Genomic DNA, 15,247 nt, shown 5'->3' on the forward strand with positions numbered 1-15,247 from the left:
AAGATCAAATTGTATTGTTAAGACTTTTCTAAAAGTCAATTTATGTATTATTGGATTGAAACAGAAATTGAGAAGGAAGGGGGAGATAGGGAGACAGAGCAGCACTGCTTCATGGCTCGCAGAGTTTTCCCCTGCAGTTGGGGACCAGGGGCTTGAACCTGGATCCTTGACAGTTTAGTTGTGCACTTAACCAGTTTTGCCATAGCCTGGCCCACTATTGTTAAGAATTTATATCAGTACTCAGGCAGTAGCGCAGCAGGTTAAGCGCTGGTGGCGCCAAGTGCAAAGACTGGCTTAAGGATCTCAGTTGGAGCCCCCAGCTCCCCACCTGCAGGGGAGTCACTTCACAAGTGGTAAAGCAGGTCTGGTCTGCAGGTGTCTTTCTCTCCCCTCTCTGTCTTCCCCTCTCTCTCCATTTCTCTCTGTCCTATCCAACAACAACAATAATAACTACAACAATAAAACAACAAGGACAACAAAAGTAAGTAAGTAAATAAATAAATATTTAAAAAGACTTTATATCACATTTGTTGCACATATTTGTGAGATTATATTTATATTCTCTATTATTTTCCAATGACTTGTCTATCATTTATCTTACTGTTTAACCAACTACTATAATAATAATACTAAATCAATTCAGGAATGCTAGTTCACCAAGTTTCCTTTCCTTTAGTAACCCATTTGCTGTTATGGGCATTTTGCTTCTGTGTAAAAGCATTGGAACTGGTGCTAGGCGTTGGCACACTCTGTTGTGCTCACACATGTTCAGGCACATGACCCACATTCAAGCCTGCATGGGGAAAGCTTCAGGAGTGGTAAAGCAGATCTGCAAGTGTCTGTCAGTCTTTCTCTCTCCCCCTCTCGCCACTCCCTCAATTTCTCTCTATAATATCTAATTTTAAAAAAGAAAAAAATAGAATCAATTTGACATGAATTTAGTGGCATTTTTATTGGGATTGCATTGACACTGCAGTGAGTTAGAAATAATAGACACAAGGGAGTCTAACGGTAGCTCAGCAGGTGAGGCACAGGTGGCACAAAGTGTGAGGACCGGCATAAGGATCTGGGTTCAAGACCAGGCTCCCCACCTGCAGGGGAGTCGCTTCACAAACCGTAAAGCAGGTCTGCAAGTGTCTTTCTCTCCCCCTCTCTGTCTTCCCGTCCTCTCTCCATTTCTCTCTGCCCTATCCAACAACGACATCAATAACAACAATAATGACTACAACAATAAAACAAGGGCAACAAAAGGGAATAAATAAATATTTAAAAAAGCTTAAAAATTAAAAAGAAATAAATAATGGAAACATAGATAATCTTGAGTAATCCTATAAATGAACATAGGCTACCTCTGTATTTTTTTATTTCATTAATCAGAACTTTATAGTTTTCCTCATAATAGATATTGTACTTTGGTAGTGATGATCTCTATTTATTTTGTTTCTGGTGTTAGTAACTTGGTTTATTTATTTATTTATTTATTTATTTTTGGCTAGAGTGTTATCAATTTCATTATTCTCTGCTAAGAATCAAAATTTTATTTCATTTGGCTGATTTTTTCTGTTGATATCCTATTTTCAGTGTGATTTATTTCTTCTCTAATTTATATTATTTTTGTTGATTATGAATTTAATTTGCTTCATTTCTCTAGTTTGCTAAGGTTAAAACTTACATAATCAATATTATATTTTATTTTGTGTGTATTATATATTTTTCTCAGTATTCCATGCATTTCTTATATGCTTTAATTTTCATTTGTTTCAAGTATTTTAAATGTTCTCTTGAGAGTTCTTATGAGACTTGTTATTTAGAAGTGTGCTATGTAGGGATTTTCTAATTCCTCTATTTTTAATTTCTAGTTTACTTTTTGTGAATTGAGAATAGATATTGCATGATTTCTCCAATAGGGTTTTATAATGTTAGTAAAGAAATATTGGGCATTTTGCTAATAACATAATCTGTGATCATCTTCACATAGAAATATATTTTGAGGGAGTCGGGCAGTAGCACAATGTCTCTATCCAATAACAAATAAATAAATAAATAAAAATAAAAAAGAATTAAGAGAAATATATTTTGAAAATGCATGGAAAAGATTTATAATACTACCATATTGGTCTCAACTAAATTATCACTGGACTATCAAAGGAAAAAAAACCCTAAAAAAATTGGTTCTAATAATAACTAACTTGTTATTTTAAGCTTCTTTTAATACTACAAGGAACCTTTCATATTTCTCCCTGGCCTGGAACCTCTGGGACTTTGCTTATATGTTTTTATATTTCTTTTCCTGATCTCTTACCTCATTATACTGTCTCAACTATAACAACAGTGCGTGTTCTACATGCCAACTCATGTTGCTACTGCCTTCTTGCTATAGATTGTATATAGAGATGCCAATCCTGAGTGGTCAACCTCCCAACATCTTTTGCCCGATGAATTTTTTACTAACATAAGGAATTATCCAATTGCATTTTGACCTGCACATTTTCTGACAAAGGTGTACATGTGCTCATGTCCCTATAAGTTAGGGGCAGTTCTATACTTTAAAGTAAAAGTACTTAGTAATTTTCTGTAATTAAACCTAGTAAGTTTGGCAACAAGTAGAATGGCCTAAGGAAAGAAATCATGAGGCCTTTTTTTTTTTTTTTTTTGTCTCCAGGGTTAATGCTGGGGCTCAGTGCCTGTACTATGAATCATCAACTGCTCCTGGAAGCTATTTTACCCTTTTGTTGTTTATAGTTGTTGTTGTTATTATTGTTGTTATTGTTGTCATTGTTGTTGGATAGGACAGAGAGAAATTGAGAGAGGAGGAGAAGACAGAGAGGGAGAGAGAAAGACTCCTGCAAATCTGCTTCATCGCCTGTGAAGTGAACCCCCTGCAGTTGCAGAGCCGGAGGCTCATACCAGGATCCTTACGCCATCCTTTCACTTTGCACCATGTGTGTGTAACCCACTGTGCTACTGCTTGGCCTCCAATCATAAAGTCTTCAATGAAGCATTTATTACTTAGCCCTAGACATCTTCCTCTTCTACCCACTACTTCACTTCCCTCATTCACTTGAGCTATTGAGATAATTATACAAGAGTTATTAAATAAGATTCACTCTTTTATCTTTTAATCTTGTTTGACAGGGTATGGACATTATTGTCACCACTCACCAGTCTCTTAGAAGAAGCACTGTATATAATTTTCCAACAGGTATTTTAGAAAAATGTATATACTATCAACTATTTCAACAACTTAAAGAGTTTAATCACTTTTCTATGGCATTACAAGTTTTCTTTCTGTAGCTTTATCATAAAAACATTGAAACAACAAAAAAGGAAAAATTTATATATCAAGTAAAAGACAATTGATGCCTTTAGACAACATTTTTTATAATTATCAAACAAGTGAATGCCAAAAAACTGAAGTTAACTTAGACACCGCTAAAAACCTAGATATATTACTTCACAACTCCAGGCTAGATTTCATAAACCTAATATTTGCTTGGATATAACAAAAGAAAAAAAATTCAAGGCCTTAACAATTGAGAGATAGTTTAGGCTTGTCAGAAAAAAAAAAGAAAGAAAGAAAGAACTACAAAAACTGGAGAGGAGAAAGAAACTGGTTCACTTAATGATGGCCATTTTTTACCAATACCAGGCCTCCGTATCATCTGGGGTCCTTGTCAGGGAATCTTTGGATTCCCAGTTTGGTTCTATGGGCCTAGATCTGTTATGGATTCTTGTCTTTACCATCACTGTTCACCCCATCAGCAATGAATGTCCTCATATGCCCCCTTTGTTGGCCTCTCTAAGACTTTACACTCATTACTAACTAGCCTATAACGATTGCCCCACTCTCCAAAGAGAAGCTGGGCCATACTAGTCTGTCACTCAAGGACAAAGCTATCAATCTCAAGCAAAGATTACTTAATGGTCCAGGCTCCTAGGAATATACCCCAAATAGTTATCCTAGCCTCTTTCTACCCTCAGATCCATACTCTCATTTGCTGTATCCCTCCTCCTTGGTCTCAGCTTATTAAACGTTTTGACCTATTTTATATCTTGCTGTTTTTAAGCCAACAAGTTCCAGATGCTACTAGGGTCCCATCCTGACCTCCCTAAGCAGATAACCTTGCCCATGTTTCCCAGAATCTCACCTTTCCAGAGCTGTACCCTATTAGGGAAAGATAGAGACAGGTTGGCAATATGAATCAACAAGCCAACATCCATGCTCAGCAGAGAAGCAACTACAGAATCCAGAACTCCTTCTTATCTTTTCAACCCCAAGAAAATTTTGGTCCACTTTACCAGAGACAGTATGTTAGGCATAGATGACCAGAAAGCTCTGAATCCCAATCTCACTGGCAGACCAGAACTTTTTTGACAAGGGACCTTTCTTTGCTTTTGCACCATCACTGAGAGGGAGGAGATAATGTACAACATCTGAGGAAGTCAAGGGCTGTTCTTGGTTATCTAAGAGGGAAGAGGAAAAAGGAAGGATAGCTATGGGATGATTTTATTCATAACTATAATGTTAAAATAAAATTCATGTTCTTGGGAGTAGGGCAGTAGCGCAGCGGGTTAAGCGTATGTGGCACAAAGCTCAAGGACTGGTCTAAGGATCCCGGTTTGAGTCCCCGGCTCCCCACCTGCAGGGGAGTCGCTTCACAGGCAGTGAAGGAAATCTGCAGGTGTCTATCTTTCTCTCCCCCTCTCTGTCTTTTCCTCCTCTCTCCATTTCTCTCTGTCCTATCCAACAATGACGACATCATCAACAACAATAATAACTACAACAACAATAAAAACCACCAAGGGCAACAAAAGAGAAAATAAATAATAAAAAAATTAAAAAGATCTTCTCCCCCCCAAAAAAAATCATGGACTTGAAAAAATATTTTATTGCAGGTGACCAAGTTCTCTACCATTTTCTCTGTAAATATAATAGACCTTTCCCATCTATAAATCACTATCTTGTAGTCAATTTTTGCTTAGGATCATTAAGGTTTTTCTATCCATTATGTATCAGAATACATTCTCAAAATTATACAGGTCCAAGAAGGATTCAGAGGACCTAGTGGGGGTTGTATTGTTATATGGGAATCTTGGGAATGTTATGCATGTACAAACTATTGTACTTACTGTTGAATGTAAAACATTAATTCTCCAATAAAAAATAGTAAATAAAAATTATATTCTTAGACCCATTAAGGTTCTTAATGATGACTATAATGTCTACTTGTTAAATATCTTGTTGCCACATTTTCCCCATCACAATATCTACCGAAGTCTCTTTGATTCTATTATAAAAGTCTTATCCAATCCAGTTATATATAACCTTGGTGTGTAGATACTCTTAACTATTATATTTGCCTTCTTTCCTTTTCTATTTAGTAGTATTGATACTTCTTTAGTTCTGGTTGTTACAATAATAGCAACAACATTATCAAACAGACATAAGTTCTTGTTTTCTCTTTCTATACTGAACATTATTTAGTAAACCACCTGCTTGATGATTCACTTAACCTCTTCCCCCTATTAACATAGACCTATCAAGTTGGAAAGCTATCTGTGAAATAGCTCTCTGTTTGAAAGAAATAAAGCATGTTAGCATTGACCTTCCAATGCTATTAGAATAAAAAAGCTGACCCTGAATTAGAGTTTATCATAAATGTTACATAAAACATAAAGAGAAGTGGAGTAGGTCACCTTTGAGATTTGTTTTATTTTTTCTAAGCAAGCCATGCAAAAAAAAAAAAAAAACATTAGGTTGCAGAAGGCACTATTATGTTGCTTTTCAATTTATACCTTATAAACTATGCAGATTATTTTAAGTTCTTAATGACTTAAAGCCAAAACCAAAATATTTTGCTTTTACAAAAACCTATATTCAAGGTGATCGTATTCCACTATTAAAGTGATATGAATAATGCACTATCAATGACTCTGTACCTCAAATGCAAATGTAAAGTAAAAGCATAAATATTTATGGACAGGGTGCATGCTTTCATTAACAACCAGTAACACATAGTGATGGAAAATAGATTCCTCTTTAGTGGCAGCTTATATAAATGAGTTGTGGGTACCAGGAGAATCTAGAATCCAGACATTTACAAGATTTATAAAGGGAAGTGGGCAGGGCCACAATTTGGGAGGGGTTTGGTCATCATCAGCAACTGGTTTTAGTCCTTAAGGTGCGCTCACCCCACATTGGTCACAGACAGGAGACACACAGTGATTCTGTCACCTGTCACTCTGTTCTGAAAGTCCCCTCTACATTCAGGGGCGCTCAAGCAAATTTTTTTTGGGGGGGCGTTCAGGGTGGAGTGGTTGTGAGATGGTGATGGGAAACTGCAATGGATGTATCTTTTAAATCAGTGGGACGGGGTGTAATTGGATTGCACACCACCTGCACAAGAATCCAGGTCCCAGGTCCCGCTCCCCCACCTGCAAGTGGGACACTTCATAAGCGGCGAAGCAGGTCTGCAGGTATCTTTTTTCTCTCTCCCTTTCTTTCTCCCCTCTTCTCTCAGTTTTTCTCTGTCCTGTCCAATAGAATGTAAAAAATGGCCTCCAGGAGCAGTAGATTCCTAGTGTCAGTACAGAGCCCTGGAAATAACCCTGATGAAAAAAAAAAAAAAAAAAAAATATATATATATATATATATATATATATATATATATATATATATATATATATATATATATATCAATGGTGGGAAAACTTTCCAAAGTCACTTCAGTACCAGCCTCAGTACCAGCCTCAGCCTAGAATTAAATCCATCAATTGCTGTACTAAGAATACTTCACCAAAGTATTCCAGTATCCATTTGGCTGTTTACAAAAGTGTCCTCTATCTAGAGGGCTTTATTGTACTTTAAATCTGATATTAGAAATAGTTGGGGGGGGGTTCTCTATCGTAAATACTAAGGAATTTGAAAATTAAGCTTATTTCTAATACTTTCTTCTTAGAAGTAATATAAATTCTGGAATCAGACACCATGGTTATTCTGATAACTTCAATAGTAGTGAAATGTGATGGTTAACATGTGCCTAAAACACAACAGAATTAGTAAATAAAGAAGATAGGAAGGGCTTTAGTCTTTGAAAACCATTGCCCCATATTGAGTCATTTCTTTTTTCTGGGGCCATTCATAATACAGGGAGTAGCTCTCACAGGTTAAATTAAATATACTTATATCTAATTTCTGACTAATTTGCCAATTATGCACTCTTCATAAGTTGCTCATCTGCTATGCCTTTATTTTCTTGTTTGTAAGATGGAATAATCTGATTCTTGTTTTATAATGAAGACGAAATGAAGAAAAAGTTAACCACACATTGTACAATGTCTGAATAATAGATGTTTAATTGACAAGAGCTATTTGTTATATGAAATTAAACCTTTTATATAAGATTCACAGAGGAAGACATTTTATAATGATCGTCTCATTTGAGCATCTTTCTTTTATTGTGAGTTAGATAATACCTAGATCTGTTGATTTTTAAAAAGCCTTTGTGCCTCCAGATAAATTATTGAGGGTAACATTAAATATTATTGAGTTGGATTATGTAAGACATATTAAAATGAGTATAGTATCTAACTGTATGAAAGAGATGTCAGATATAATAACCTCATTGGCTATTTATAGTGTATTGCTTTTAAAATTTAGAGCTATATTTCCTGCACAATGTAATTAAAAGGTCTACATGATTTTTTAAAATCAATTACTAAATGGATATGTCAATTATTTTATTAGAAGAGTTCCCATAACAAACTAAAATTTTCAGATTTATATTGCATTGGGCATTATGTAGGAAATACATAGCAACTTAAATAAGTGTTCCAAAACTACATTGCAGACAATCCAGAAGGTATATTAGTAAGATAATTAGGAAAATGGCTGTCTTATGAAGGCTAAGCTAAAGAAGTTTTATTAGTTATTAAGATTCAAGCTAGACATAACTAAGAAAAGGATAGAAACAGTAATTTTCAGATTATCAGGCTTTCAAGTTACTTCTCCTAATTTGGAGATTAAACCTTATGCTTGGCTTATCAATATAAAAATTGACAAATGAGACATTCTATTATAAAAGAAGATGGGCGGGAGTTTTAGTCTCACTGAACCCGACAGAACTGCTGAAAAACAACTCTGACTTAGACTTGTTTCATAACTTGCTTGATTTCCTTTTGCTAGGAAATGCTAGTTTTTTTGTGACTAGTTTTTGATAGCACTTGCTTCTAAAATTTTAATATAATTTTATGCCATTTTTATTCTATCCTATGAAAATAGTGACTAAATTGTTAGTCAGAAAGAATGAAATATGGATGTGGCTTAGTAAAATGCAAAATAAAGTTATTTTAAAGAATGACTGTTTTATAATTAGTGTAATTGCTTTTTCCATTTGTAATATTATAAGGTTTTAATTTTCTGCTTTTTCTGCTGACTGCTAAGACATTATAATATTTTTAACTAGTGCTCATAAAAGTTTAATTTTATATAAAGATGATATCTTAATGTCTGAACATGTAAATTAAAGCTATTGGTAAATTTCTAAGACTGTATTTCACTAGAAAAATGTTATCAGAAGGATTAGTTTGTAAATATTCAACTAGTGGTGACAAATAACACAACTACCACTGATTTTTGATATAACATCTTAGCAGGTATTGTTTGCTTCCTCATTATCAACAGAATATGGGATAGTTAACATGTAACTATTAGGTTCCTTCAGTACTGATTGAATGATATGGTCCTATTTGCAATTAATCCATGGAAATATTGTAAAAGACAATATTTTTCAAAAAGTATACAGTGCAAGTATACTCTTGTATTTCTTTTTAAAATTTCTTTATTGGGGAATTAACTGTTTACAGTCAATAGTGAAATATAGTAGTGTGTACATGCACACCATTTCTCAGTTTTCTTTATATGGCAGTATGTATATAATATGTTAAATTCTTCAAATCTCTCCTTAAAAATCTTTGAAGTTAATAATTTTTTTGCAACTGAGTTTTGAATACTGCCATGACAGTGCTAAAAACAAACAAAAATGCAGTGCTCCTTATTATTCTTTTGTTGTTTCTGAAGGTCCCCCCTTTTTTTTCTTCTGTGACTGCTGTAACTTAGTTTTCTAGTGTTTATTATTATTATTATTATTGATTTAATGATGATCAAGAAGACCCTATGATAAGAAGGGTTCAATTCCATACAATTCCTCCACCAGAGTTCTGTATCCCATCCCCTCCCCTGGAAACTTTCCCTTTCTTTAATGCTTGGGAAGCATGGATTCAGGATCATTATGAGGTGCAGAAGGTGAAAAGTCTGGCTTCTGTAATTGCTTCTCCACTGGACATGGGCATTGGCAGGTTAATCCATACTCCCAACCTGTTTCTATCTTTGCCTAGTGGGACAGGGCTCTGGAAAGTCAGGGTTCCGGGACACATTGGTGAGGTCCTCTGTCCAGGGAAGTCAAGTTGGCATCAAAGTAGCATCTGCAACTTGGTGGCCAAAAAGCATTAAGATATAAAACAGAACAACAGCAATAACATAGGTACCTGCAGACCTGCTTTACCACTCATGAAAGTTTCTCCCTGCAGGTTGAGAGCAGGGACTTGAACCTGAAATCTCACACATGGTAATATGTATGCTCAACTGTATTCCACCTGCCCCCCATTAAAACAGTCTTAATAAATGTAATATTTTGCCAAAAATTAAAACATAATTAACAATAAATAAAAGTTGGGCCTAGGAAACAACACAGTGAATAAAGACTTAGATTTTCAAGCATGAGGTCCTGAGTTCAGCCCCCAGACTTCATGTGCCGAAGTGATGATTGCTTCTCTTTCATTAATAAATCATTAAACAAGAAAATTGGGTGTTAACTACAACGTAGCATTACAGATAGATTATGCTTCCTTCAAAACTACAATACCAACATCATTATATATCCACAAATCATAGAAGAAAATAGTTACCTCTGTACTTTGAGTAGTTAGTTATTTCCAAGTAAGCTTTACTATCTAAAATAATTAGTACATTGATATGATATTTAGTAAAAGAAAAAGCAAGATCACTTTTAAATGATACTGTCAATGTTGTATAAAAATGAGAAATATGGGAGTCGGGCAGTAGCACAGCGGGTTAAGCACACATGGCGCAAAGCGCACAAACCAGCATAAGGATCCCGGTTTGAGCCCCTGGCTCTCCACCTGCAGAGAAGTTGCTTCACAAGCAGTGAAGCAGGTCTGCAGTTGTCTCTCTTTCTCTCTCCCTCTCTGTCTTCCCCTCCTCTCTCTATTTCTCTCTGTCCTATCCAACAACAACAACATCAATAATAACTAAACAACAACAACAAAAACAAGGGCAACAAAAAGGGAAAATAAATATAAATAAGTAAATAAATTTTAAAATGAGAAATATATATATATATCTTAATATATTTTAAGGCAGGGGAAATAACTGGTGGAGCAGAAATTTGTATGACTGAGGCTCAGGCTTGACCACCAGAAACGCATATGTCAGAATGTTACTCTGACTTTTCTCTCTCTCTCTCTCGAAACTCCTGTCTCATATGAAGTAAATCTGATTTAAGTATTAAATCCTATATGTATTTAAAAGTATACAAATCTATAATTTTCAAATTGACTATAAAAGTATGGATAATAAATATACATGATAATGCATGTATGTGGTAAACTTTTGTTTGGTAGTTAATTTAAAGTATTTGGAAAAAGTTCTGGCCATGGGGCAGACAGCTAATTGTTATGCAAAAAACTTTCTGAGTCCCAGTTTCCATCCTCAGCACCACCATATTCCAGAGCTGTGCAATGCTCTTGTATTTATTTCTGTATCTCTCTCATTAAATGTAAAATAAAAGAAACAAAATTAGTTTAAAAGAATATTAAAAAAAGGAAAATAATCTGTGAAGACCATCATCTGAGATCTGAAGCTGAAGTGTTCTGAGAAAGAAAATTACACTGTTAAGAAGACTAACAATCTGTGTATTCATTTATAGAAATGTATTTATTAGAGGTCAAATACAAGGAAGATCTCTTTTGGACCTTGCCAAAATAATGGAATAGATGAGCTTAACCCCTTACAAAATAAGTTTCTGCTTATGGTGCTCATTATTATTATAGCTAATCTATTGAGTACCTACAAAATGCCATATACTCTATAACGTACTTTATGTTATTTATCACATTTAATTTTATGGATGAGAAAATGAAAACAGGGAGAGTTTAAGTAACTGAAGCATGCTAGTGAAGTTTGTAAATGGCATATCCATCTTATTCCAGAACCTTTTTTCTTTCATTATGGTATATCCCCATTTAATAAAAAGAAAATGTGTGTGTGTATGCGTGTATGTGTGCACGCGTGTGTGTGTGTGTGTGCACGCGCACCAGCACACGTGTGTGTGTTAATGTAGTTCATGTCTGAATATTCTGAACTTGAAAGTTAATGCAAAGGGACCTGGAAAGTTATAGAAAATAATGTTTAGTGTGAAGCATTAGCATCTATACCTTGGCGATTAGAATTTGAACTTAGCTTTATGACACATAGGAGTTTAATTTTCTGAGGTAGAAACATGAGAAACCCAGGAGGAAGAAAAGTATGGTTAGCCAAAAGATCCATTTTAGAAATAATTTGTAGCCCTATTTAATTATAATTGTAGGTATGTGTTTAAAAGGAATAGAAAATAGATTGATGACCTGTCTTGTGGTGTCTTTACTATGTTAAGGAAATCAAAAGAAGTGAGGTTATTTGATTACTACAGGAGGAGATGCACTTGAGAAACTAAGAAAGATATTTATTAAAATCAAGTGAAGAAGTAAAAATGCAACACTCAGCTGGAGGAGTTTAGGATGAATCTGGAAAGTGGTAAATGGTTATATGATTAAAGGAAATGATAAGATGTGAGAAACAATTATTCTGTGTCATCTATAGATCTGTGATCTGTTTAGCCACTGTTATATTATCACTATTCTCACTGCTAAGAGGACTTTCAGTGATTGTGCTTGTAAGGGAAATCGAATTGTAGATGTGTATTTGGAAATCAACTGCATAAGAATTAAAATTGAACTCACTAAAATGATAGATGAATAGTAAGGAGGAGCAAAACAGGAAAAGAGAAAATAAAAGTATCAGATAGTAAGCACTTTGAACATTTTTATTCTTTATGGTTGAGATAAACCTGGGGGGGAGAAAAACATGATATAGCTTGGACGGTTATATTTTAACACAATTTCATAGTCCAGGGAAGACTTACATAGCAAGTATTTATTTCTCATAGTGCTGGAGGTTGGGTAACCAAGATCAAGAGACCAGCACAGAGTATGTTTAGTGAGATCTTTGGATGTCTGTCCTCTTGTATCTTCATAAGGTGGATAACTTAGAGAAAATTCTTGGCATCTCGTCTTTTAAGGGTAGTAGCTCCATTCATAAAAGTGTCCTTAGGGTGGGGCACACAGTACTATGCCTAAGGTTAAGGGCACACAGTACTATGCCTAAGGTTAAGGGCACACAGTACTATGCCTAAGAAACTTAGTTCCAGCCTCCACTTCCCATCTGCAGGTGGATGCTTCATGAGCGGTGAAGCAAATCTGCAGGTGTCTTCTTCCCTATCTCCCCATCCCTCTCAATTTCTCTCTGTCCTGTCAAATAGAAAAAATAAAACAAACAAACAAACCAAAAAAACAGAAAAAAGAAAAAAAAATGCCATTCTCATGACTTAGTTTTCTCTCAGAAAACTTTACTTTAAACCACCATGCTGTGGGGTGGGGTGTCAACATACAATTTGGGGAGATACCAAATATCTAGGCCACAAAAAACACTGTAGATCACTTTTAAAGAAATTATTATGCACATGGGAAGAGGTCAAGAATAGAGTAGATACACAGAAACCATTTCAGAAGAATTACAATTAGTAACAGCTGTTACAAATAGCATGCCCCCTGAAATGTATTTTATTGTGATAAACTAGGTCAGTAGTACAGCCTGAAAGTCTTTAGAAAATCAAACTGCAGAGGGATTCAGGCAATGCTCACATCACAGTATGCAAGGACCCTGCTTCAAGCCCCTGGTCCCACCTGCAGCGGGGAAAGCTTTATGAATATTGAAGTAGGGCTGCAGGTTCCTCTTTGTCTTTTTCCCTTTCTACCCCCTCTCAACATCTCTCTCTACCTCTATCCAATAATAAATAAATATATATATATATATATATTTAAAAATGCTGAGTTCATGAGTGAGCAGGAACTGATTAAGAAACTTACTTTATTTTACATTTACTGGTAAAAATCAGACACATCAGAGTGGTGGTACCATGTGGATGGTTGGGATGAAGATGCGAAATTATAGGGTTCAGTGATAGGTTGATTTCCACCTTATTCATTTGGTGAGGGAAACTATTTCACCTCATTGATTTTTCAGTGCTAAACAAGTCATGTTTGCCTGTTCATTAGAGCTTGCTTCATTTCTTTTCAATTCATTTTTTTCAACAGTTTGGCACTTCTCTGTGTTAGGGCTCTGCTTCATAGTGAGCAAAATTGTCAACTATTGATGGATGTGGTATTACCACTCTGAAATATGAAAGAGTATAAAATGCATCATCATCATGGGGAACACAGATGCATATTTACTAGAATAAACTGAATGGCTGTTTAGTTTCACTATATTTATCAAAGTCCTTGTAGAATAGGTCTTATGTCTGGATATGAAATAACAATAAATATTAGAGAAAGAAAGATCTATACTCCCAGTATTTATTTGTACATCATAAAAGACTAAGTGCTGATCTCTTAGATTATTCCTAGTATATTTTATTGGGCTTGTATATTTTACTTTATTATATAATCATAAAATAGCTCAAGAAAAATTAAGTGAACTAGTCCTATAATATTTAATAAGGGGAACTTTTTTTTAATTCATGGAAGTGAGTTGCCTGAAATACAAAACATATGCTGCTCATCCTGTCTGTTCACATAATAGTAGATAAAGTCATTATTCATTGTTTAAGTGTTAGTATATTTATGCCTGAAAAGTTACCTCTTTTCACAAGAGTATAAATGGTTCCTTATTTATTGCACAAGTGCTATCTAAGGTGTGATTTGAATTATGATCTTACCCAGTGCTATTAACTCTACTTGAAGGATGAGAATGTTATGATAAGCTAACTTTTTTTGTTAAATTCTCATCCAAAGAATCCTTATCAATATATGATTTTTGCAGAAACATGCCATCAGAGAGACTGGAGTTTATCAAGTATACTCCTGTGGCAGAAAAAAAATTGTTTTATTCCCAAATAAAAAAAATATTGTGCATTCTAACTTAAGTGTGTGATTTGGGGACACATTGAGAAAGCTTGTTGCTATTTTCTGGGCCATATCTCAGTGAAGTAGCAGATGAAATTTTGGAAAATAAACTGAATATGGACAGTGAATAATCTTTTTTTTTTTTAGATAGGGCAGAAAGAAGTGGAGAGAGGAGAGGAAGGCAGAGGGGAAAGAGAAAGATAGACACCTACAGACCTGCTTCACTGCCTGTGAGATGACTTCCCTGTAGGAGGGAAACCAGGGCTCAAACCAGGATCACTCTGCTGGTCCTTGTGCTTCGCGCAACATGTGCTTATCCTGCTGCGCTACTGTCTGACTCCCTAGACAGCGAGATAATCAGCAATTCATAATAGTGAATGAGTTAAAATTATATTTTTATATGTTTTAATGGAGGGATATGTTCTCAAATCTTTCATTTTTGGTTCTGAGGGACTTTTGAAAATAACTTTCTCTTACTACTGAAGGACCAACTTCTCTGATTTCTTTAAGTAGCTACAGATAGGACTCAAACCATGCTGTGTTTGGGCTAATGACTAATCTGAGTATATTTTTTATTTTCCATCCTTGTCTATATTTGAACCCACTTTATGGGGAAGAAAAAAAGGGGATAGGTTGATGGAAGGGATTCTTTGAGGTCCAGGTACATGATGGTGAAAAAGGACCTAAATTGGGGGCCAAAGTGTCTTGCAGACACCAATCTTAAGGAGATGAAGAATGGTACCCACATGTCAACAACTGTGCTATAAATTCTTAATCCCTCACCCCCAATAAAATGTTTAAAAAAGAAAGTGTTGCTGAAAAAATTCCCAATTCCCATTACTCATTAGAGTAAGTATGCAAAACTATTTTTCTGACCTAGAGGCAGGGAATGAAGTTTCACATGCCCAACACAGAGTGTTCTCATATTTTAATGTCTATCACATTG

This window comes from Erinaceus europaeus, chromosome 2, assembly GCF_950295315.1.
Source record: "Erinaceus europaeus chromosome 2, mEriEur2.1, whole genome shotgun sequence".
Classification (NCBI taxonomy): Eukaryota; Metazoa; Chordata; class Mammalia; order Eulipotyphla; family Erinaceidae; genus Erinaceus; species Erinaceus europaeus.